General features: G+C 39.2%; 1 protein-coding gene across 3 annotated transcripts in view; it reads left to right on the top strand.

The window, feature by feature from the left end:
- LOC128563728 (serine/arginine repetitive matrix protein 3-like) overlaps nucleotides 1-22,124 on the top strand; it is an 84,215-nt gene that overhangs the window by 10,759 nt on the left and 51,332 nt on the right. The window contains exon 4 of one of the 3 annotated variants that reach the window (XR_008373867.1): nucleotides 18,391-18,434. The exons of the other annotated variants lie outside the window; for them this stretch is intronic. The gene's annotated coding sequence lies outside the window, so the exon portion shown is untranslated. Of the gene's footprint in view, nucleotides 1-18,390; nucleotides 18,435-22,124 lie in introns of those variants that run through there. 3 annotated transcript variants of the gene reach the window in all.

Genomic DNA, 22,124 nt, shown 5'->3' with positions numbered 1-22,124 from the left:
GGTTGTCATAAAAGGACTTTAAGGTTTATTGGGAAATAAGAAACTCAGGAATTTTCTTTGATTCAATTTTCATAGTTGTCATGAAGGTACGTCATGGGGATAGAAATGTCTGCCCTGTTGGGGCAGCTTTGTTATCTAATTTCAGGAGATCTTATTCACACTAAGTTGGCTTCATTCTCATGGAACATGCAGTGAGTGGGGCCCTGGAGTTATGCAATGTGGAGGTGCTGTGGCCTATTTATCTTCTAGGATTGTTCTGAGAGGCTCAGGTTACACAATGAATATAAAAGGACTTTGTAAACAAAAACCTGTCAGTATAAATAATGGCCATAATAGTTGTTATTTTCTGTTATTTGATCTGTCCTCTCAGCAACTTTCTTATCTAGTTTGCTAGATAGATAGAAATAGCAAAGCAACCTTGCTAGCCAAGAGCTGGCCTGGCACTCACAATGAAGCTGTGGAGTTCTCCTGTTTGATATATAATACTTTCATGGAACACCGTCACACACAAGACCTCTTTGTGAATGGAGCAAGACAACAATTAGGCCATGACACAATATATCTGAAAAGACAAAAATAAAAACTTGCCCAACTATAAAAATGAGCAAACATCCCCCTTTCCTGGCTAATAATGAGCACATGCTGTCTGTTTTCCAATTACAGTATTAGTTCTACTCAATTCCTTCTGATGTTTAGATAATAACTATTAGGATACCAAATCAGAGGGTTACCCCTGCTTCAAGGCAACCTTCAGTTCAAGGTAGATCCCCATATCTTTGAACACTCTCCCAAATCACCTCCCACAGGCCCATATCCTATAATAGGTTCTTTCTAACACCCTGTTATTGGAATGGTCCATTGTTCCCCATGGTATTTGTTTTTGCTCCTTGTCTTGAATTAATAAACTCGGCTCTGTCAAACTGCAGATATGTTCCTGGTGATCTTTGGCCAGAGGACATCGCTAAGTTTATAGAATAGCTAATACTCAGGCAGAACCCTCTCTGTGTGTATCACAGGCAGACAGCTGGCTCCTCTGACTTCTCTTGGGATTTGTCTATGAGGTTTGTGCTATTTCAGCAGCAAGACCTAGACATGAAAGTGTCAGACCCAAATATAAATTTGAAGCTTTCTTTACATTTGCTTTATAATGAGGTGGTAAAGTCATTAGAATAAAGGCATTCTATATATTTATATTTATTCTATGAGTACTCAAGTGGTTCACACATCTGAATTAAATGTCAGAGATATGTCATTTATTAAGCAGCTTACAGTGGAGAGAGAACACAAGGTCCATATATATCAGTGGTTCTCCATCTTCCTAATGCCTCAATGTATTTTCATTGTTAAAAGGGGTGGTGACCTACGGATTGAGAACCGCTGATATATATGAACACAGTTATTTAACAGAAACACTGTAAAGAGATTCAATAATATTCATGCTTAAATTAGAATACTAGGGAAGTGTGAATGGGGGATTGAATCAGTAGTATTTTTTAGGGATACTTTTGGTCATCTCTGGGCAAGAAGAGAGTTGTTCCAGAGTCTGGGTGGAACATTCCTGATGAGAACCGTGTCTTCTAGGACCACTAGTGGGCCTGCACGCTGCAAGGGAGCCACGGTCATGGTTAATCCAGTCTGTGTCCTATTATACTCTGGGGAAATAAAATGTTTTAAGGCTTAAGTACTATAATTAGTTTGTACTTTCTTCTCTGTAATCTGTAATAGGTGGACAATAGCTCTAAAAGTCTGCATAATGTGTGGCCTTAATCACACATATAAAAAGACATTAACAGGACTTGCTTGGCTTCAAACCAGTCTTTATTTTAGTACTGACATTGCCTGTATTGTTAAAACTCACTTTCCTCATTTATGAGAGTTACGGGAGGAGTGAATGAGATAATGTGTGTGGAAGTGCTTCACGAACTGTGACACATTAGCTTTAGTTTTGGATCTTGGTTCTGCTGTAAGGTTTTCTTTAGCTTGGTGTTGTTTCGAGGGTGAATGTTGTTCTGGGCACATAGAGAAAAACACAGAGTATCTTGCAGGAGTTACATGAGAAGAGAGAACAGATTTTAGAGGTTTAACAATTATTCCATTCTTGAATATTTTCCTTTTAACATAATTTCTAAAATTACTCAGCTGTGGGGAGCTCAATAAATATTTTTCTATTGACTCACACATGACAGGCCAATGGATTAATTGATGCAATACTTTCATTCATACAATGTACCATGTGATCTTATACATCGAAATTGGAATATGTAAAGGGTAAACAAACTGGATCTCAGGAACTAGATGTGCCAGTAGATTTTGGTCTATCATTCCTTTATGCCTGCTATAACTTCTATTTGTTTATATAATCTCATGTATAACATCTAATCTCTCTCTCTCTTTTTTTTTTTTGAGACCAAGTCTCACTATGTCACCCCCAGTAGAGTGCTGTGGCATAACAGTTCACAGCAACCTCAGACTCTTGGGCTCAAGTGATTCTCTTGCCTTAGCCTCCCAAGTAGCTGGGACTACAGGCGCCTGCCACATCCAATATCTTAGCATTCAAAACTCTGGTTTTGAATGCATTTATATCTCAATCTGTAGTCATTTTTAAAATACATTTTATTCACATTTATGTTTCGATTTTAGTGTGCTCACAGAAAATTAGAACACCTTAAGCAGGTGTTTAATAGCAATTTTTGTAAGCAAAGTTACAAAGGAACCATTTTTTAATACAACTCTTTCCTTAGCCTCAAAACATTTAAAGAATTCCAGAAGGTAACTTCATTTGCCTCAATTACCAGTCACAGCACTAATGCAACAGGTTGGCTGCCTGAACATTATGGGGCACTTGCTTTAACTGTTGAGCTTTCCAATATTACAAATACAGCAAAATAACAGTGGAGGAAGCATGGATTATTCAGAAAGTGTAGAGGGTCAACATCTTCTTACAAAACAATGGTTGAGTCATTTCATTAGTTAGCTTTTCACAAAACAAAACTAGAATAATAATAGGATACCACCGTTTGGGCTGAGATAAAAATTCATTTGAATTGCATACTAATTTCAAAAGATAAATATTGATGGCAACTGACTGGTGATGATGTGGGAGCCCAGGGTGTGGGGATGAGTCCCTGGTTGGCAGGCATTGTGTGAGCCAGGAGCCTGGGCTGGGTTGGGTTATGTAGGCCTGCTGACTCTTTTACTGCCTGTGGATCCTGGAGGTGAATGAGAGCATCCTGTGAGATTGATGAGTCACTTCTGCAGTAGGTTCTTACTTAAATTGGGCAAATATAAAATGTCTAGGCACCAGGTGAATCCGGAGTTGATGCTCAGATGAGATAGGTAGACAGTGGACGCAGAATTAATATTTTAAGCCAGTGAGAAAAGAGTTGAAGTAAATAGCTTTATGATGGGAAGAGTGACAGAATGGTGGGGTGTTTTTTCCTGAGTTCTCAAGCATGCAAAGAGCAGATGCTGTGTTTTACTATATGGCCCTTTGGGTCAGCAAAGGTAGTTTTTTGTTTTTTTTTTAATTTCAGATTGATATGTGGGTACAAGTGTTTAGGTTACATTGTTTTCATTTCTAAGATAATGTTCAAGTTGTAGTTGAGCCCTTCACCAGGGAGTGTGATATTGTATACTCTTACACTGTGCACATTAGGTGAGAACTTGCCAATCACCCTCTCTAGTAAAGATAGTCTTTTATATATACATATTTCTATATTATTGTCACACACATATGAATCATAGATAATCCAGAGGAATTAAAGGGTCATATAATGAAAAGTTAGTCTCTGCCCCTTTCCTATCTCCCAGCCACCTAGTCTCCCTCCCAGAGGGTGACTGTGATTGCAAGTTTCTCCCCAGTTCCTTTCTCCTTGCTCTTTGTTCTAGTGCTGGTAAGGATCTTTCCAGATTATGTATTTTCCTGCCTTGTTAAATTTTACCTTATGCACCTGTATTTCAAAGCTTTAATGCTTTTAATATTCTCCTTTAATTAATCTTCTTTTCCAGTTCTCCCTAACAAGCTTCTGGTATCTCTCCCTATTTAAACTTGTTTGTACCTCCCAGACATCATTTGTATTCTGTGTTCTTCTCTGGTCTATTTGAAATTTCTGCTTCTTTAAGATTGAGGTTAGACCCCATTTCTTCTGACTGCTCCATCACCAACAATCTTTTTCTCTGAACTCCTAGATCACTACTTCAATCTAGGACAATCTATGAGGCATCTACGAAGGTGATTATTTAAGGTCCTCTTTTCGGTATTCCAAAGTAATACCTGTGGAGAGACCTGTAAGACGACGACGGCCGCTGGCCTAAAATGGCGGAGGGATGGGAAAAACCTAACCTGTAGAGATAGCTGCTCCCCAGAAACAGATGACGCGCTAACTGCTTGTACTACATTAGGCAACCTATAACGGAGCCCCTTCCCTAAGCCCGGGGGCCCCCTCCTCAGCCCGTGAGACTCAGTGCAGAGGCGTCCCTCCAGGAGGGTTTTAGACTCTGTAGGGAAGATGAGACAATTAGACTTTCTCGCCTGAGGGCCACGAGGAGCCAGATTATTTTGAGTAAGGATGATTAGTCAGGCAGGTGTCCGTGCTTTCTTAAGTAATGGTCATTAGGCGTGATTCAGAGCCACTGTTGTTCTGGCCACTACTTAAGGCTTTCCACCCGGGGGGATGCTGAGGCGCTTGCTCACCTGTCCTCCGCAAGCTGCCTGCAGGGCGCCCCACGGGTCTGTCCGAATCCCGTGTGAACCTTCCTGCCTCAAACCCTGGCAGTACAGATTCCATTTCAGGAGAAAGAAGAGGAAGGAAGAGGAGAGCTTGCTTTTTTCCGAGCTGTATCATTTCTACAATAAAGTGCCCTTGATCCTTCCGTTGGTGTCCTCGTCCCTGCTGGTCAGCGGCCCTGCGACACTCGACAATACCAAAATGTATTAAATAAAATATTCAGTTGTGTTTTGGGGGAGCTGCAACTATATAAATCCAAAAAGAAATAAGGAGATTAATTTTTTAGCTCAAAGCTATGAGATATTGCAATTAGAAATTTGCCTTTAGTTAATATGCCCTTTTTTTTTTTTAATTTACAAAAATTGTCAACATAGGATTCCAGGTGAAAATAATGAAAGGAATTCCTGATTGAGTTAAATTACAAACCACCAAATGTGCATACATTTAGTACTTAGTTATCCATGATGAAGTGGTAGAGTGCATGATGTCTGAAACCAGGCAGGCCTGGGTTTGCCACTTTCTATCTGTGTTACTTTGGGAAATAAGCATTATCATTTGGGAGCCTTGGTTTCTGAATAAGGAAGTGAGTCAAGGCAAATAAAATATCCAGCACAATGCTGGCAACATAGTAGATGTTAATTATCTGATATGTGTTATTGTTGTTACATCTTACTTGCTATTTTGTATGGTTTGTCTCCTTTTTAGGCAGAATAGTTGCCCATGTCACTTTTCCACCCTGTCAAAAGTCTACACCCTAATATCCAGAACCTCTGATATCTTGCACTGCAAAAGTGAGTTTGAAGATATGGTTAAGTCTAGGGTTTTTAAATGGAAAGATTAACCTGTATTATTCAGGAAGATGTTATATAATCACAAAGGTCCTTCAGAGATGGAAGAGGGACGCAGAAGAGTTAAGAAGGAGATGTGACAAAAGAGACAGCGTCAGAGTGAGAGTGAGTCAATGTGAGGATTCAACCCACTCTTGTTGACTTTGAAGATGGAGGAAAAGCCCAGGAGCTGAGGAATACAGGTGACTTCCAGCAAGAAGTTGGAAAGGAAATGGATTCTGCCCTAGAATATCTAGAAAGGAACTTGGCCCTACTGACACCTTGATTTTAGCCCAGTGAGACCTACTTAAAATTTCTGACATCTAGGATTGTAAGATAATCCGTTTGTGTTATTCTAAGCTCCTGGGTGTGTGGTAATTTGATAAAGCATCAATAAGAAAGGAATACTTCCTTTTGCTTGGACCCTTTTGAAGACCAATTCTATATACCTCATTGTATTTAGTGTAAGGGTTAGATGTAAATATAGATCAGTAAATTGGAACTACGGAGGTTTCCTGAAGGAAGGTGCAACTTGTAATTTGCCATTTTTAGTGAAGAGTTACCCATGAGTCAGCTGTCTTTCTAAATACAGATTTGCATTTCAGTGCAAGTTCAAGATACTGAGGAAATTTCCCATTTCACTGCCCAGGACAGATGCTCACTGCTAATAAATTCATCTGTAGCCAGGCAGGGTTTTCCCTTCAATGCCCTCTGCCTTCCCAAATTACATCTACTTTTCAAAATGATCAATGATAATGGCTGCTATGTATTGAGAACACAGTATGCACCAGGAGTTGTGTTAAATCCTCTGCATAGCTTATCTTAGTTAATCCTCATAAAACTTCTATGGTAGTAAGAAGAAATGTAGTCCTTTGTTTTTCAAACATCAGCTCATGACTCTCAATGGATTTCACCATCAATTTTTGTTGGGAGTGACCGGCACTTTTTAAACAGTAAAATAGAATAGAAAATATCTGTGCATTGTATGAAATAAGAGTATGTATAATTTCATCACATTTTGGTTTCTTTTATTTCATATTTCTTACTATGGGTTGTAGTGATATTTTTTATAGTGGATCATATTTAACATTTTTAAAAAGTACCTATGCAGTGATTAAGAATATAGGCTCTAACAGGGCTAAATGAACTTAATCCCAATTCTTTTTTTTTACTAGCTCTGAGATCTTGAGCATATTACTTACTGTCTCTCTATAAGTAACTTCATCTGCAGGCTCCCATCTCACAGGGGCTTTTTGAGGAATTGAATGAGTTAACCCAAGTAAAGAACTGTCAGCAGTGTCTTAGTAATTAATGCTCAGCTCATGTTACTTTCCTAAAGTCACGTGGGGTAGTAAGTGGCAGAACCTGTCTGATTCCTATTCTGTCCAGCAGAGTCTAGAGTCTTAGCTACTACATGTCATTGCCTGAGTTTGAAATATATCTAAGGAAATTTTATACTAATTTATATTCACCTCAAAACAAATAATAAACAAAAGAAGAGGTCTCCTTTTACAAGTTGCCAGCATACTAAAATACTGGGGACCTTCATTCAGGAAGTCGGCCTGTGTTGACATAACTCATCTCTGTGGTAATACAGGCTTTATGACTTGTTCCACTCTGGATTTCAGGAGAAGAATCTATGGAAGATACTGGGTAGTTTGACCAAACTGATGACACACTCAAATCATGGCAGTAGGGTACCATATAAATTATTACATCTAAAGGGAACCAGGTTAAGGAAAAAATCCTGCAAGAATCTGGAGGGAGGCCTGCTGTCTAAATGCTTATCAGGTGACTAAGGCACTGGTTCTGTTATTGTTTGCTTTTGTCTTTTGTTTTCTTCCTGCTCTATTTCCTCCCTCTATTCCAGCAGGCAACTTAGGAATTGTATTAATCTCGTAAAACCCGTTCTAACACTACCTGGTGATTGAAATATACAGGCAGCTCCGTGGCTTTTATAAGCTCTGAAAATTTAAGAATATAGGAAGCTAATGATGCTCTTCAATTATTGGTGAATCTAATTGATAAAGTTATTCTTGGCTTTTAAACCACTGACTTTAGGATTCAGCCAATATCCCATTTAAAATGAATTACACACCACTTCCAACTTGCTTGACCATAGAGTAATTTTGTTGCCAGTTACCATATTGCTGGAAAATGTATTTCTAGGCTTTAGGATTTGGGAAGGGTGTGAGTCTAACTTCTCTAACAAATCTGGCAAGTAGACAGCAGTGTTTTGAATGATCAGGGAAAGGAAAGAGGTATATTCAGAGCTGCTACCCCCTTACGAGATCCATTTCGTCATCTTCACAGTCATTATCTTTCATTGGTTATTTTGGTTTGAATCTTGTTTGTGGCATATGACCCTGCTACCTCAGTCTCTAATAAAATGGAAATTAATGCCACTAATTCTCTCACAGAAATGTGCCTCTTTCTCTTTTTAAGTCAGTGAATGATCCCTGAGGTCTGTTGTGGCCTAAGTGGATAGTACATCGTGTTTGGTCATTTAATGGTGTACTTTTGCAAGGCACACTATGGAGTTGTTTATTAACCTCATGGCATAAGATTCCAGCAGCTGACCCCAGGATTCTACAACCTGTTCTAAGAAGTATTTGTGGAAAACTGAGAGAAGCTGAACCATGTATCTCATTGGTCTTCAGTGGGCAAATACATGGAATCGCAGCAAGGCTTGGGAAAGTGGCCTCACAGGATGTGCGTGTGTGCATGTGTCTGGCCTCAGATATATGTTGGATGGCCATTTTCTTCATTAGAACCAAGAAAAAGCAGAAGTATGCTCGCCTTTTCGGGGGAACTCGGTGTTCCTTTATGCCGAACACACCTGCCTTATAGGGGCAGGGACATTGTATTGGACCACAGATACTCTGAGAGGAAAAGAGTTTAAGAGTCAGAGCCTGGGCTGAGCACAGGGCCTCACACTTGCTATCCTAGCAAAATTGCCAAGGCAGGAGTATTGCTTGAGGCCAGAGTTCGAGATTAGCCAAGAGCTGTGGCAGGCCAGGATTTTGAGACTAGCTGGGTATTACAGCAGGTAACTGTAGTCCCAGCTGCTCAGAAGGCTGAGATTGGAAGATTGCTTGAGGTCAGTAGTTTGAGGTTGCAGTGAGTTGTGATGACACAGTACACTCCAGCCTGAGTGACAGAGTGACAACCTGTCTCAAAATAAAAAAGGCAGAGCCCATGTTGGATGGTCTTTGGAAATACTCTGTTCATACCGCTATATCAAAATACCATAGATAGAATAGCTTAAAAACAACAAAAATTTATTTCTTACCGTTGGGGGGACTGGGAAGTTCAAGCAGCGTCACCAGTGAAGGTGGTTTCATAGATGGTAGTCTTTCTGCCTTTGTTTCATAGGTGGTAGTCTTTCTGCTGTGTCCTCACTTGGTGGAAGGGGCAAGGCAGCTCTCTGGGACTTCTTTTAGAAGGGCACTAATCTTATTCTGCCCTCATGACCCAATCACCTCCCAAATGCCCCACCTTCATTTATTTATTTATTTTTTATTAAATCATAGCTGTGTACATTGATATATTCATGGGGCATCATTTACTAGCTTCACAGACCGTTTACCAAGTTTCACATATACCCTTGTAAGATGCACTGCTGGTATAATTCCACCAATCCCCTTCCCTCTACCCCTATTTCCCCCTTCCCCCTATACTTAGGTTGTAACTGGGTTATAGCTTTCATGTGAAAACCCTAAATTAGTTTCATAGTAGGGCTGAGTACATTGGGTGCTTTTTCTTCCATTCTTGAGATACTTTACTAAGAAGAATATGTTCTAGCTCCCTTTCCCTCCCTTTCCCCCTTCCCCCTATTCTTAGGTTGTAACTGGGGTATAGCTTTCATGTGAAAACCCTAAATCAGTTTCATAGTAGGGCTGAGTACATTGGGTACTTTTTCTTCCATTCTTGAGATACTTTACTAAGAAGAATATGTACCACCTCCATCCATGTAAACATGAAAGAGGTAAAGTCTCCATCTTTCTTTAAGGCTGCATAATATTCCATGGTGTACATACACCACAATTTATTAATCCATTCGTGGATGGATGGGCACTTGGGCTTCTTCCATGACTTAGCAATTATGAATTGGGCTGCAATAAACATTCTGGTACAAATATCTTTGTTATGATGTGATTTTTGGTCTTCTGGGTGTATGCCCAGTAGAGGGATTACAGGATTGAATGGCAGATCTATTTTTAGATCTCTAAGTGTTCTCCATATCTCTTTCCAAAAGGAATGAATTAATTTGCATTCCCACCAGCAGTGCAAAAGTGTTCCCTTTTCTCCACATCCGCGCCAACATCTCTAGTCTTGGGATTTTGTGATATAGGCTAGTCTCACTGGAGTTAGATGGTATCTCAAAGTAGTTTTGATTTGCATTTCTCTGATGATTAAAGATGATGAGCATTTTTTCATATGTCTGAAGGCCGCACGCCTATCTTCTTCAGAGAAGTTTCTCTTCAAATCCCTTGCCCAGCCTCTGATGGGATCCCTTGTTCTATTCTTGCTAATGCGTTTGAGTTCTCTGTGGATTCTGGTCATTAAACCTTTGTCGGAGACATAACCTGCAAATATCTTCTCCCATTCTGAGGGCTGTTTGCTTGCTTTACTTACTGTGTTCTTGGCTGTGCAGAAGCTTTTAAGTTTGATCAAGTCCCAGTAGTGTATTTTTGAAGTTGCTTCAATTGCCCAGGGGGTCCTCCTCATAAAATACTCGCCCAGACCGATTTCTTCAAGGGTTTTCCCTGCACTCTCCTCTAGTATCTTTATAGTTTCATGTCTTAAGTTTAAATCTTTGATCCAGTGAGAGTCTATCTTAGTTAATAGTGAAAGGTGTGGGTCCAGTTTCAGTCTTCTACAGGTTGCCAGCCAGTTCACCCAGCACCATTTGTTAAATAGGGAATATTTTCCCCACTGAATGTTTTTAATTGGCTGGTCAAAGATTAAATAACGGTAAATAGCTGGGTTCATCTCTTGGTTCTCTATTCTGTTCCAGACATCTACTTCTCTGTTTTTGTGTCAATACCATGCTGTTTTGATCACTATTGATTTGTAGTATAGTCTGAGGTCTGGTAGCATAATTCTTCCTGCTTTGTTTTTATTTCTGAGTAATGTCTTGGCTATTCCATGTTTTTTCTGATTCCATATAAAATGAAGTATTGTTTTTTCAAGATCTTTAAATTATGACAGTGGAGCTTTAATAGGGATTGCATTGAAATTATATATTGCTTTGGGTAGTATGGACATTTTAACAATGTTGATTCTTCCCAGCCATGAGCATGGTATGTTTTTCCATTTGTTAACATTTTCAGCTATTTCTTTTCTTAGAGTTTCATAGTTCTCTTTATAGAGATCTTTCACGTCCTTTGTTAGATAAATTCCCAAATATTTCATCTTCTTTGTCACTACTGTGAATGGGATAGAGTCCTTAAATGTTTTTTCAGCTTAACTATTGTTGGTATATATAAAGGCTACCGATTTATGAATGTTGATTTTGTAACCTGAGATGCTGCTGTATTCTTTGATCACTTCTAAGAGTTTTGTAGTAGAGTCCCTAGTGTTTTCCAGATACACAATCATATCATCTGCGAAGAGCGAAAGTTTGATCTCTTCTGACCCTATGTGGATACCCTTGATCGCCTTTTCTTCCCTAATTGCGGTGGCTAAAACTTCCATTACAATGTTAAAAAGCAATGGAGACAATGAAAATGCCCCACCTTCATCCTAATGCCATTATAGTAGGCGTTAGGTTTCAATATATAAACTTGGGGGGTGGGGCACAAACATGCAGACCACAGCAAGAGGAAAGTGAGAAGCCTGTGGGCTTTCATGCCTCACTGTCCTCCTTTTCCATGGTGCATTTAGTAATGAGTGGATTTGCTCGTTAGACAGATGCTCTTTACTCACACATGTAGGAGGGTCATAGAAACACATGATTTAGCTAACATGGCTGTTGAAAAGTAGTAACAGCTCTGTCATGGAATAAATACACTTAAAATTAAAAGTGCTAATGATAAAAATGTTAGGTATTAAGGTACCCAATAAATAATATCTTTCTTCTCCTCTTGAAGTTGGAACCACGTGAGGGATAAACACAATAACTGTAGGTAGCCACTGGATGCCAGCTCTAGCGCTGATCATGCTGGATCAGAGCACATGGCCTGAGAGTTCAGCCTCAGTGGACTGCAGACTTCACCTCTGAATTATACCAACTGGCTTAGTTATGGGCACAGCTGGACAACTGCCAGCCTTTGTGGAGGTGGCAGGCCTCTCACCAGCAAGGCAAAGGGGATTAATTTATACAAAAGAAACTTATTCATTGAACACTCAGTGTGGTCTAGGCATTGTTTGAGGTGCTGGAGACACAGTGGTGGGCAGACACCAAACACAATAAGGAAATGCATGCTTCCACTTGACAGATTGACTTGGAAAAGATTGTGAAAGGGCCCATGATTGGCTCCATTCCTTGTCCTAATTCACTAATCAGATAATTTTGGTGGCAGATCCTGTAAAAGGAAGGAGAGATGCACAAAATATTAATATAGTACCAAGTACCCTTGGGCAAATATGAGGAAGAACAGTGGGTGTTTCCTTATAATAAAAAGTCATAATTATACATAAAAATTCAACAGATGTGCATAATGTAATAAGTGAAAACCTTCTTAAAGTCTCCTTAGAGTGTCACTTCTTTCATTCCCCACAAAATAACTTATTGGCACTTAATTTATCAATATATGTTTTTCTATGAACATGAAATGTACATAGTACGTATACTTTACCACATAGTATGTATGCTTTACCCTAGTATTTGCTAGGTACCACGCATAAACATGGTAATATAAAGTAGAAAAGACAAAGTGAGGGAATGCACAGACCCTGTAAGTGTATCCTTATTAAATACAACTGCTAGTAAATACTATAGGGGTTAACTACTTTGTTGAAAGGCTGCATTGATTTACCTGTAATCAAAGCCACATTCAAGAAACTTCAATAGAATATACTGAAAAATGTACATCATTTTATAGAAATCTAACTACTACACGCTTAATAATTCAAAAATGAAAACTATTTGTTAATTTTAAAGTTAACTAACATTTTAATGACTTTGTTGTGTCTACTTTTTGTTGGAAAGCATTTGTATATTTGGTTGCAGCATGGAGGTCTGTTGTTTTAGCTGATCCTCTAGCCAGGGGTCCTCAAACTATGGCCCGTGGGCCACATGAGGCAGCGTGATTGTATTTGTTCCTGTTTTGTTTTTTTTACTTCAAAATAAGATGTGCAGTGTGCATAGGAATTTGTTCATAGTTTTTTTTTAAACTATAGTCTGGTCCTCCAACGGTCTGAGGGACAGTGAACTAGCTCCCTGTTTAAAACGTTTGAGAACCCCTGCCAGGTATCGGTCATTTGTGACTTTAATCTTGATTTGGGTTAGGCAGGAAAATGTTTATTTGCAGCAATAAGTGGTTGAAAAACAAGAAATCATTTTTTCAGGCATGTTGTCAAAGGTGTGGGTATTCGATGGCTTTTTCCATATTTCAATTTGCTCTTTCTTAGCATCAGATAATGACTTTAAAATGTCGTCTACTGAGAGCTGAGTCAATTCCATCGGTTACTCTTTAGTTGTCTTGGTGATATCAACTAGGTGAGGGTGAAATGCTTATTTTTTACGTGATGTCATGATTCTCAAAGTCAATGAGTCTTTCACTGTATTCACCAATCAATAGGTCTATAACAGCTGTGTATCTTCAAATTATTCAAATGTATCATCCCGTTCACCAATGACCTTTGCTAAGTGGGGAAAATATTCAACCAAAAAAAAAATTTTTTTTTTTTTGAGACAGTCTCATTTTGTCACCCTGGGTAGAATGCCATGGTGTCAAAGCTCACAGCAACCTTAAAACTCTTGAGCTGAGGTGATTCTCTTGCCTCAGCTTCCCAAGTAGCTGGGACTACAGGCATCCTGTCACAACGCCCGGCTATTTTTAGAGACAAGGTCTTGCTCTTGCTCAGGCTCATCTTGAACCTGTGAGCTCAGGCAATCCACCCACCTCAGCCTCCCAGAGTGCTAGGATTACAGGCGTGAACCACCTTGCCTGGCCTTTGTTTTGTTAAATTTTGTAATAAATATTCTGTAAATAAAGGTACATTTAACTACAGTTTCCCATTTTCCCTATGTATGGTGACTTTAGGGGTGACTTTAGGGATGCCCTGTATGTTTTCCTTTTGAAGTATTGCATGAGTGTTCTATTAAGTTTAAGGCTCATTCATGCTACTGATGCAGCTATGGTTCTCCTTGAAAGAGGCAATTATTTGTACTTAGAAACATTATTGGGGTCTAAGCATTTTACAACTTTGATAATGCATTATTTCATGATTTCTCTGTCACTGACTGTCCAGCTTCCCTTTTTCACTGAGTATATAAAGTACTTTAAGTTGTTTTAGTGGCATCATTTCTAGGTCTTTTTGCTGTTTAAAAGATTTGTCTTTGCTTTTGAGCTTTTAATTTCTTCAATATAACTTTTTAAATCTCTTCCTCTAATTTAAAATATTTGGGATCCTTATGAATGTTATAATGCTGACGAGCAGTGAATTTCTTTAATGTTGATATTGCAGTACACAAAGCAAGCAAATCATCTTGTCTTTAACAGAAACAAAATGATATTGCAAATACTAGTCCTCATTGAAAAAATGTTTTCTTCCTTGAGCATTCTCTTAGTCTTCTTTAACATGACGAACTATGAAGCAGACAGAATTAAAAAATACTGTTTAGCTGTGCAGCTATTCACAAATTCCATTTCAAACAGAAACATAGTGTACCCTTGTCAAAAGCTGGTAACAGACTCGTGTACTTGACTCTTATAAGGTCTCGCCAACCAACCTTGTGTAGTAGTGGCACTAGTCAGGTGGGGAAAGTTAGAACTAAATCATGAGCATAGCACCCATCAATTTAGCCCTCATGACTTACTAATGTTATAATTGTGCAGGTTAATCAGGGAGGATGATTTCATTGAAAATTATTCTTTGGTACTTTAAATACATTCATTTAAAATACAAAATATAAAAGATGTACAAGAAAGTATTAATAAAAATAAAAGAATTTGTTTTATCAAATGTGTTTGTTTGTTTTGAGACAGAGTCTCACTCAGTTGCCCTCAAGTTGAGTGCTGTGGCATCATAGCTCCCACCAACCTCAAATCTTGGGCTCAAGCAATTCTCCTGCCTCAGCCTCCCAAGTAGCTGGGACCACAGGTGCTGGCCCCAAGGCCCAGCTAGTCTTTTATCTTTAGTAGAGACAGGGGTCTTGTTTTGCTCAGGCTGGTCCCTAACACCTGAGCACAGGTGATCCACCCACCTGGGCCTCCCAGAGTGCTAGGATTGCAGGCGTGAGCCACCAAACCTGCCCCTACTTTCCTAAGATTTGGATTCAATCAAAAGGTTGCGCTTACAAACCAAAAGGCCATATGTGGCCTTAAGGCATCATGTTTCCCACCCCTGAAATGCCATTTCCTCAACATTCACTTTCTTTTTTCTTTTTCCTAATTCAAGGAGAAAAAAATCCCAACATTTTAATTTTTATGCATCTACTGTGGTTGTAGGCTTTGAAGTCTTGAATTATTCATTGATTAAATACCCACTATTCATTAGACAGTGTGTGAGGAAATGGAAAGAATAATAAAGGCTGGTGTCCTTTTAAAGTTTGCGTTTATTCCTATTGTCTGTATTTCCAGGAAAAGTACTCCCAGGGGTTGCTTCAGCACTCTCCTTCCATGGGCAACGATCCAGGTCCTTTCTGTTGCATTGCCCTCACATTCTTTTTTTTTTTTTTTTTTCTCTTTTTTTTATTGTTGGGGATTCATTAAGGGTACAATAAGCCAGGTTACACTGATTGCATTTGTTAGGTAAAGTCCCTCTTCAATCGTGTCTTGCCCCCAGAAGGTGTGGCACACACCAAGGCCCCACCCCGCTCCCTCCTTCCCTCTCTCTGCTTTGCATGATCTTACTAATTAGCTGGGTTTTCTCTTGAAATAGGGAGGCCTCCCTGCTTTCTAGGCAGACCTCATGCCCTCCTTCATATTCTGTGATTTCCTCTCTTACTCTCAGTGACAGAAAGATGGTGAAAAGACATCATTTCTTTCTTCGGAATCACGGTGTTAGCTTACACTTGAGCTGTTTAAATTAGGTGAAAGGTTATTTTGTGTAGAACAAATCCAAGTTTTTTTTATTATTATTAAATCATACCTTTGTACATTAATGAAATCATGGGGTACAATGTGCTGGTTGTATTTCAGTTTGAAATATTTTCATAAACTGGTTAACATAGCCTTCACTGCATTTTCTTAGTTATTGTGTTAAGACATTCATATTTCACACTTAGTAACTTTAACATGTACCCTTGTAAAATGCACCATAGGTATGGTTCCACCAATTACCCTCCCTCCACCCATCCTTCCCTTTTCCTCCCCTCCTTCTCCTCTTTCCCCTTCGTCTTGGGCCATAGTTGGGTTATAGCTTTCATATGGAAGTGTGGGTGCTTAAAAATTAGTTTCATAGTAGGGTTGAGTACATTGGATACTTTTTCTTCCATTCTTGAGATACTTGGCTAAAAAGAATATGTTCCAGCTCCATCCATGTAAACATGAAAGAGGTAAAGTCTCCATTTTTTAAGGTTGCATAATATTCCATGGTGTACATATACCACAATTTATTTTTTATTTATTTATTTTTTATGAGGATTTTTTCTTTTTTTTTATTGTTGGGAATTCATTGAGGGTACAATAAGCCAGGTTACACTGATTGCAATTGTTAGGTAAAGTTCCTCTTATTCTTAGTAAAGCATCACAAGAATGGAGAAGCATAAATCCTAGGTACTCAATTTTGATATGAGGACAATTAATGACAATTAAGGTTATGGAGGGGGAATACCACAATTTATTAATCCATTCATGGGTCGATGGAAACTTGGGCTTCTTCCATGACTTAGCCAAAGTTATTCTTTAACTAGATTTCAAAATATCCCAACTTTGCCATAAGCTGTTTCGTAAAGGCTGGTTTTAATGATTATCTTCATAAGAGATTATTTAAATAAGATGCATGCAAATCTTGTCCTTTTCTTTTACAATATCATATACAGGCTTTTGTGTGAGAAGTAAAATCACTATTTTTCTCAAACTAAAAAATTATCCAACTGAATTGCAATACCAGAAAGGATTTCATCAGAGTTGGGAGAGGACAAATAACCAGCTTGAGCCCGGACGGTGGATTCTAAGTTACCCACGATTAACGGTTGCAGTCATACATCAATGACAAAAGAGATATTCTTTAGCTTGTTGAAATGAGCAGAAATAGAAACAGAGGCTGAGTGATTCCCAGCATCACTTGTTTGCTTACTTGGACCAAGGATATTCTCTTCCCTTCCCAAAAACTCTTCCCCAAAACTCTTCTCCCTGTTCTGCCTTCATTTTGTTACTTATTTTCTGTTCCTGCTCCTGTCTGATTGTGCTGCCTCACATTTTTGAAACTTATGGTTTTGTATTTAATTATAAGTCAGTATTCCAATTATGATTCCAGTAATTCTAATTCTATCCCTTCACTCTGGTACCTCCTCAGTACAGTCTTTTTCCTACTTCAATAAAAGAGTAAAATAAATATTTCTAAATCAGTAAAATAAACAACATCTTACTCATTTTTTTATATTTGATGGAAACTATTTACAAGAAAAGTTTTAATTATTTTACTTTGATTAAATATGTCTAGTGCTCTATGCAGTAGGTAATCATGAGAGTACCAGGGGGAGCATTTTTACTTAGGGCACAGGTCTACTGAGACACTTGAGATCTTCTATTTGTGTGACTGAAAGTGTGGTATCTGTGCGCTCAGGTCTCAGCATTGACATCACCTGGGGGGAGCCGGTTAGAACTGCAGTATCTCAAGCTTCCCCCGTTCCTACCGACTGAGAAGATTTCCAGGTGATTCATATACACAATCAAATTCAAGTGCTATATTAGAGGACGCACAGCAATCTGTGGCTTTTCTGCTAGCGATTCTCAACCTGTGCGTCACGACCCACAGGATCTGTATTAAAGGGTCGTGGCATTAGGAAGTTTGAGAACCACTGTGCTAGAAGGTAGTCAATGTACAGAATTTCCTAAATAAATACCACTAATTTAGTATATTAGAGCACTGAACTGAAGACTATCTTGGCAGCTTCCAAGAGTTGAGGTCATGTAGTGTAAACCACAATCTAAGGGTGACTTAGAAGAGAGAATATAACTTACTAGATGTTTGGGGCTGTTTTAGTAGGGGATTTATGAGTATTTCTATATTGTTCTCAATAAATAATTATTAGATTTATATAGCTCTGAACAGGTGTGGATAAATAGGTAGTCTATTTCCATCATCTTTATTTGGATGGCTGACCAGTTGGAGAAGCCAGACATGTATAACCAGTTCAGTCTTTACAATCAAGTTGAGAAAATTACATGTAGACTTACACACCTAGTTCCTTTTCTGGATAATGTTACAGACTTAAGGAAGCTGGTAGGAGTCCAAAATTCTCTGGGTGCCTTTGTGAATCACTTCACCTGATTGATATATGCACCTTTTTTAAATGATGGCTTTTAATATTGAGGGATATTTGGAGATTAAATGATCAGAGTAATTCTGAGCCCATTAAATTATAGGTTGTCATCTTTTATGAGGTTTTACTTTCCTGATACAGCATTTTTTTTTTCATCACGGGTTTTACTTTTCTTTAATTTGGGGCATAGATTTTGAGCTCTCTATTCATGAGAAATCATGGTTCCTTTTTTTAGACTTGCTGCTCTGCTGTGAGAAAGCACGATAGGAATGCCTATTGTTCTCCAGCCACATCCCTACCAGTGAATAAAGGAATGAGTTCAGGACAAGATTCATGAACTTCAGACTTGATTTTCAGAAACTTCAAGAGTTCTTCAAGTTCTTTTCAAATAACTTGGTTATGGTTTTGAATGACTAGGGAAATAATCTTCTCCTTCTTCAGAAGAATTGCTAAAAAATACAATCTCATGGAAAACACAGAAGTGTTTAAGAATGCAGGGACATTGTACCAACCTACAAGATATTGTGTATAGAATCAGAATTCTGATGTTGCTCGAAAGGAAACTTATTCAATAATACTTTAAAAGTTGGCAGTAGAGTGAGGGCTATGGAGAAAGGGACAACTGGATCTAGCACCCAGGACTTCTGTACCTTGACCCTTGAGGAGCTCACTAATCCCTGTTGCCACCCCACCCTGGCACTAGGGAGGATAGCCATATCTCCAACATTCGCACCTAGGCCTTGTTAGCACATATAACCCTTCCTGAATTTCCACAGTACCATCAAGACCATACTGTAGCGTCTAATAAGAATTCACCAGTGGTTCAGGGATAACAACAGAAAATTGCAATATAGTGAGTAACAAATAACCACAGCTCAGATTTGGAATGCTCTTTAGAGCTTGCCAAATGCCACCCTCACTTCACCAGGAGAACTGGGAGCAAGAGAGCAACTTGGGAAGGTCTCTTCATTTTCATTTTCCCAGGCTGCTGCCTCTTCTGCCTGTTTCCTTGTCTCACTTAGGAGGAAGTGGTTCTCTGATTATCGACCACTCACTTTCTCACAAGCTTGAGTTCAGAGGCTTCTCTGCTATGAGAGGAGAAGCACAGTAAATATATGTCATGTGAGCTCATTTTTTTTCTCACCCCATCATGCAGGCTGGAGTGCAATAGAATGATCATAGCTCACTGTAAAATTAAACTGTTGGGCTCAGGTATCCCCTTGAGTAGCTGGGACTACGAGCACATGCCACTGTGCCTGGATAATTTTGTAAACTTTTTGTAGATATGTGTGTCCCTATGTTGCCCAGGCTGGTCTTGAACTCCTGGCTCAAGTGATCTTCCCACCATGGCCTCCCAAAGTGCTGGGATTACAGGCTATATCCACTGTGCTTGTACACATTCGTTGTGTAAACACTTGACAGAAAATGCCTGGAAACTGAAGATGCCTTTATCATTGTCATTCTCAGAAGAAAGCTCAGTAAGCTGCGGACATTTGAAAACGAACAAGTAACCAAAGGCCTTAAGAAAATTCAAGAATAATCTTCAAAGTATGCTTTCATGTGCTAAAATTTCTCTAATGAAAAAGCTTTCTCAAAATTTGTATCTCCTGTGGCCTCAGAGACTGGAGTGGTGATAATAGTTGTGGTGTGGGCTGCATTTTTCCTTGTTTATTTTCCAAAACTTTTATTTTGGAAAATTTCTTCTGTCTCCATTATAAACTAAAGATACATATGCTGGATAATATAACTTTAATTACTATGAGCATATTCAGTTATGCATTTTTGCAGTGAAGCATTATGCTTGCCATCTTCTGCCAATTGTTAAGAAAGCAGCTAAAATGAAAGGGGTGGGAGGGAAAGAATCAGTGAAAGCTGCTTGAGCTTGGAGTAATGCTTTCCAGACCTGGTGCTCCAACCATACCCTAAGAACTGCCTGTGGTGTTTATTGATAGCAGATTCCTGGATTCCCAGTCCACACTTACATAATCGGAATCTCTGTGGGTGGGGAAGGAATCTGAGTTTGCAGTGAGAAGTAGATGATCCCTTTGCCCACTAAGGTTGAAGCACTGTGGACTCAGAGAGTTGGCATAGACTTTGAGACCAACCTTTCCTGTTGATGAATTATGTTAACCCAGCTGCCTTCTATTGTGCCCACACTTCATGTCTCCATCCCTACCAGTACCCTTGGCTGTGGGGAGGCTTGGATAGGCTGTGTAAGTGGCATCAGCTCTTCTATCCTCCCGAGCACACAAACATTGCAGGCAACCCAGCTCTTAGACTAGTTTCTCTGACTCAGTAATACCATGGGACGAAATTGTCTTCAATTTTAACATGAAGCTCCACCCTGTCCCATGTATGTAAACACATATATATCATATGTGTGCCATGCATGTGTCCAATACACATGCCCTGCATATATGTCCCATGCATAGATATATCTCACGTAGATCATATGTATGGGGCAAACATAAATGGCATATGTGACATATGCATGATCCACACATCATATATATGTGTCTCATGCATACATATAGTCCCAAGAGAAGTTCCTATAATTCTCTTTTTCATACATTTTAAATTTGCAGTAGTTTCCTCAAAGATGTTATTTCTTATTATGTAAAAATAATCTTTAAGGTATTTTTTCCAATGCCCCCCAGAGATTCCTGAACTTCTTCATTAATTTCGATGTGTGTCTGGCAGATAGAAAATCAGACTTGTCCTGGTGGGATGATGGACTCTCTGTGGAAAGAATTTATTTATAACAATGGAATTAACTTATTAATTCATTCAGGAAATATTTATTGAACACATGTTATGTACAAGGCGCTATACCAGGGGATACAGAAGTAAAAAAAACATGCAAAAACTATTTACTCTTTTGCATTCACATTTCTGTGGGGGGAAACAGACAATAAAAAAAAATATATTATGAGTGCTAGGGAAAGAAATAATGCAGAGAAGCCTAGGGAGCATTGAAGCTTTTGAAATGATAAATGGGACACTCTTTGGAGACCAGTAAGAAGGCTGCATTTGAGCAAAGATCTGAAAAAGGTGAGAGAAGTCTGGGAGAATAATGTTTCAGAGAGAGGGCATTCCAAGTGCAAAGCCCTGAGATGGAAATTTGCTTAGCCCCTTCCAGCTTGGCGAGGAAGACTGTGTTGCTGGGACTGACAGTGAGGGAGCACTGGGAGAAAATGATGTCACAGAAGTGACCAGCTGCAGAATAAAGGGTTTGTAGACCCCGTATGGACCCTGAATGAAACAGTAGTCACCCATGGGTTTTTAGCAAAGGATGATGCTAGTGTGTTTTAAGATAATCATTCTGGATGCTATGTTGAGAGCAGACTGAAAAGGGCAAGGAAAAGAACAGGAAGACTAATTAGAAGGCTATGGAACCTTATTGTTCCCAGCTGTCTTCCTTCCCAGGGTGGAACACATTCTCCTGTGTGGCTTCCACTGGATTAGGCCACTTGACTTTCTTTAGTCAATGGAATGTGAGTGAAAGTGACTATGTGCCAGTCCAGAGGTGAAACTTTAACAGACACAGCAAGTTTGTTCCACCCTCTTGTTCTTGTGGCAAAAGAATATCCCAAATAGCCACGCCTCCTTTAGCCTGGGCCCCAGACAGGTGTCCTCAAACTTTTTAAACAGGGGGCCAATTCACTGTCCCTCAGACCGTTGGAGGGCCGGACTATAGTTTAAAAAAACAACAAACTATGAACAAATTCCTATGCACACTGCACATATCTTATTTTGAAGTAAAAAAACAAAACGGGAACAAATACAATCACACCACCTCATGTGGCGCATAGGTTGCAGTTTGAGGACCCCTGAGGATACCTGGCAGCTTAGAGCCTAGCCAAGACAATCCAGCAACTCTCCGCTAAGCATAGCAAAGCAGCGGCAGATTTGTAGACCTATGAGCAAGAAATAGTTTGCACTGAAAGCCACTTTGATTGGAGGAATACT

The sequence above is a fragment of the Nycticebus coucang genome, chromosome 13, assembly GCF_027406575.1.
Source record: "Nycticebus coucang isolate mNycCou1 chromosome 13, mNycCou1.pri, whole genome shotgun sequence".
NCBI lineage: Eukaryota > Metazoa > Chordata > Mammalia > Primates > Lorisidae > Nycticebus > Nycticebus coucang.
This window is presented reverse-complemented; position numbering and strand designations above follow the sequence as displayed.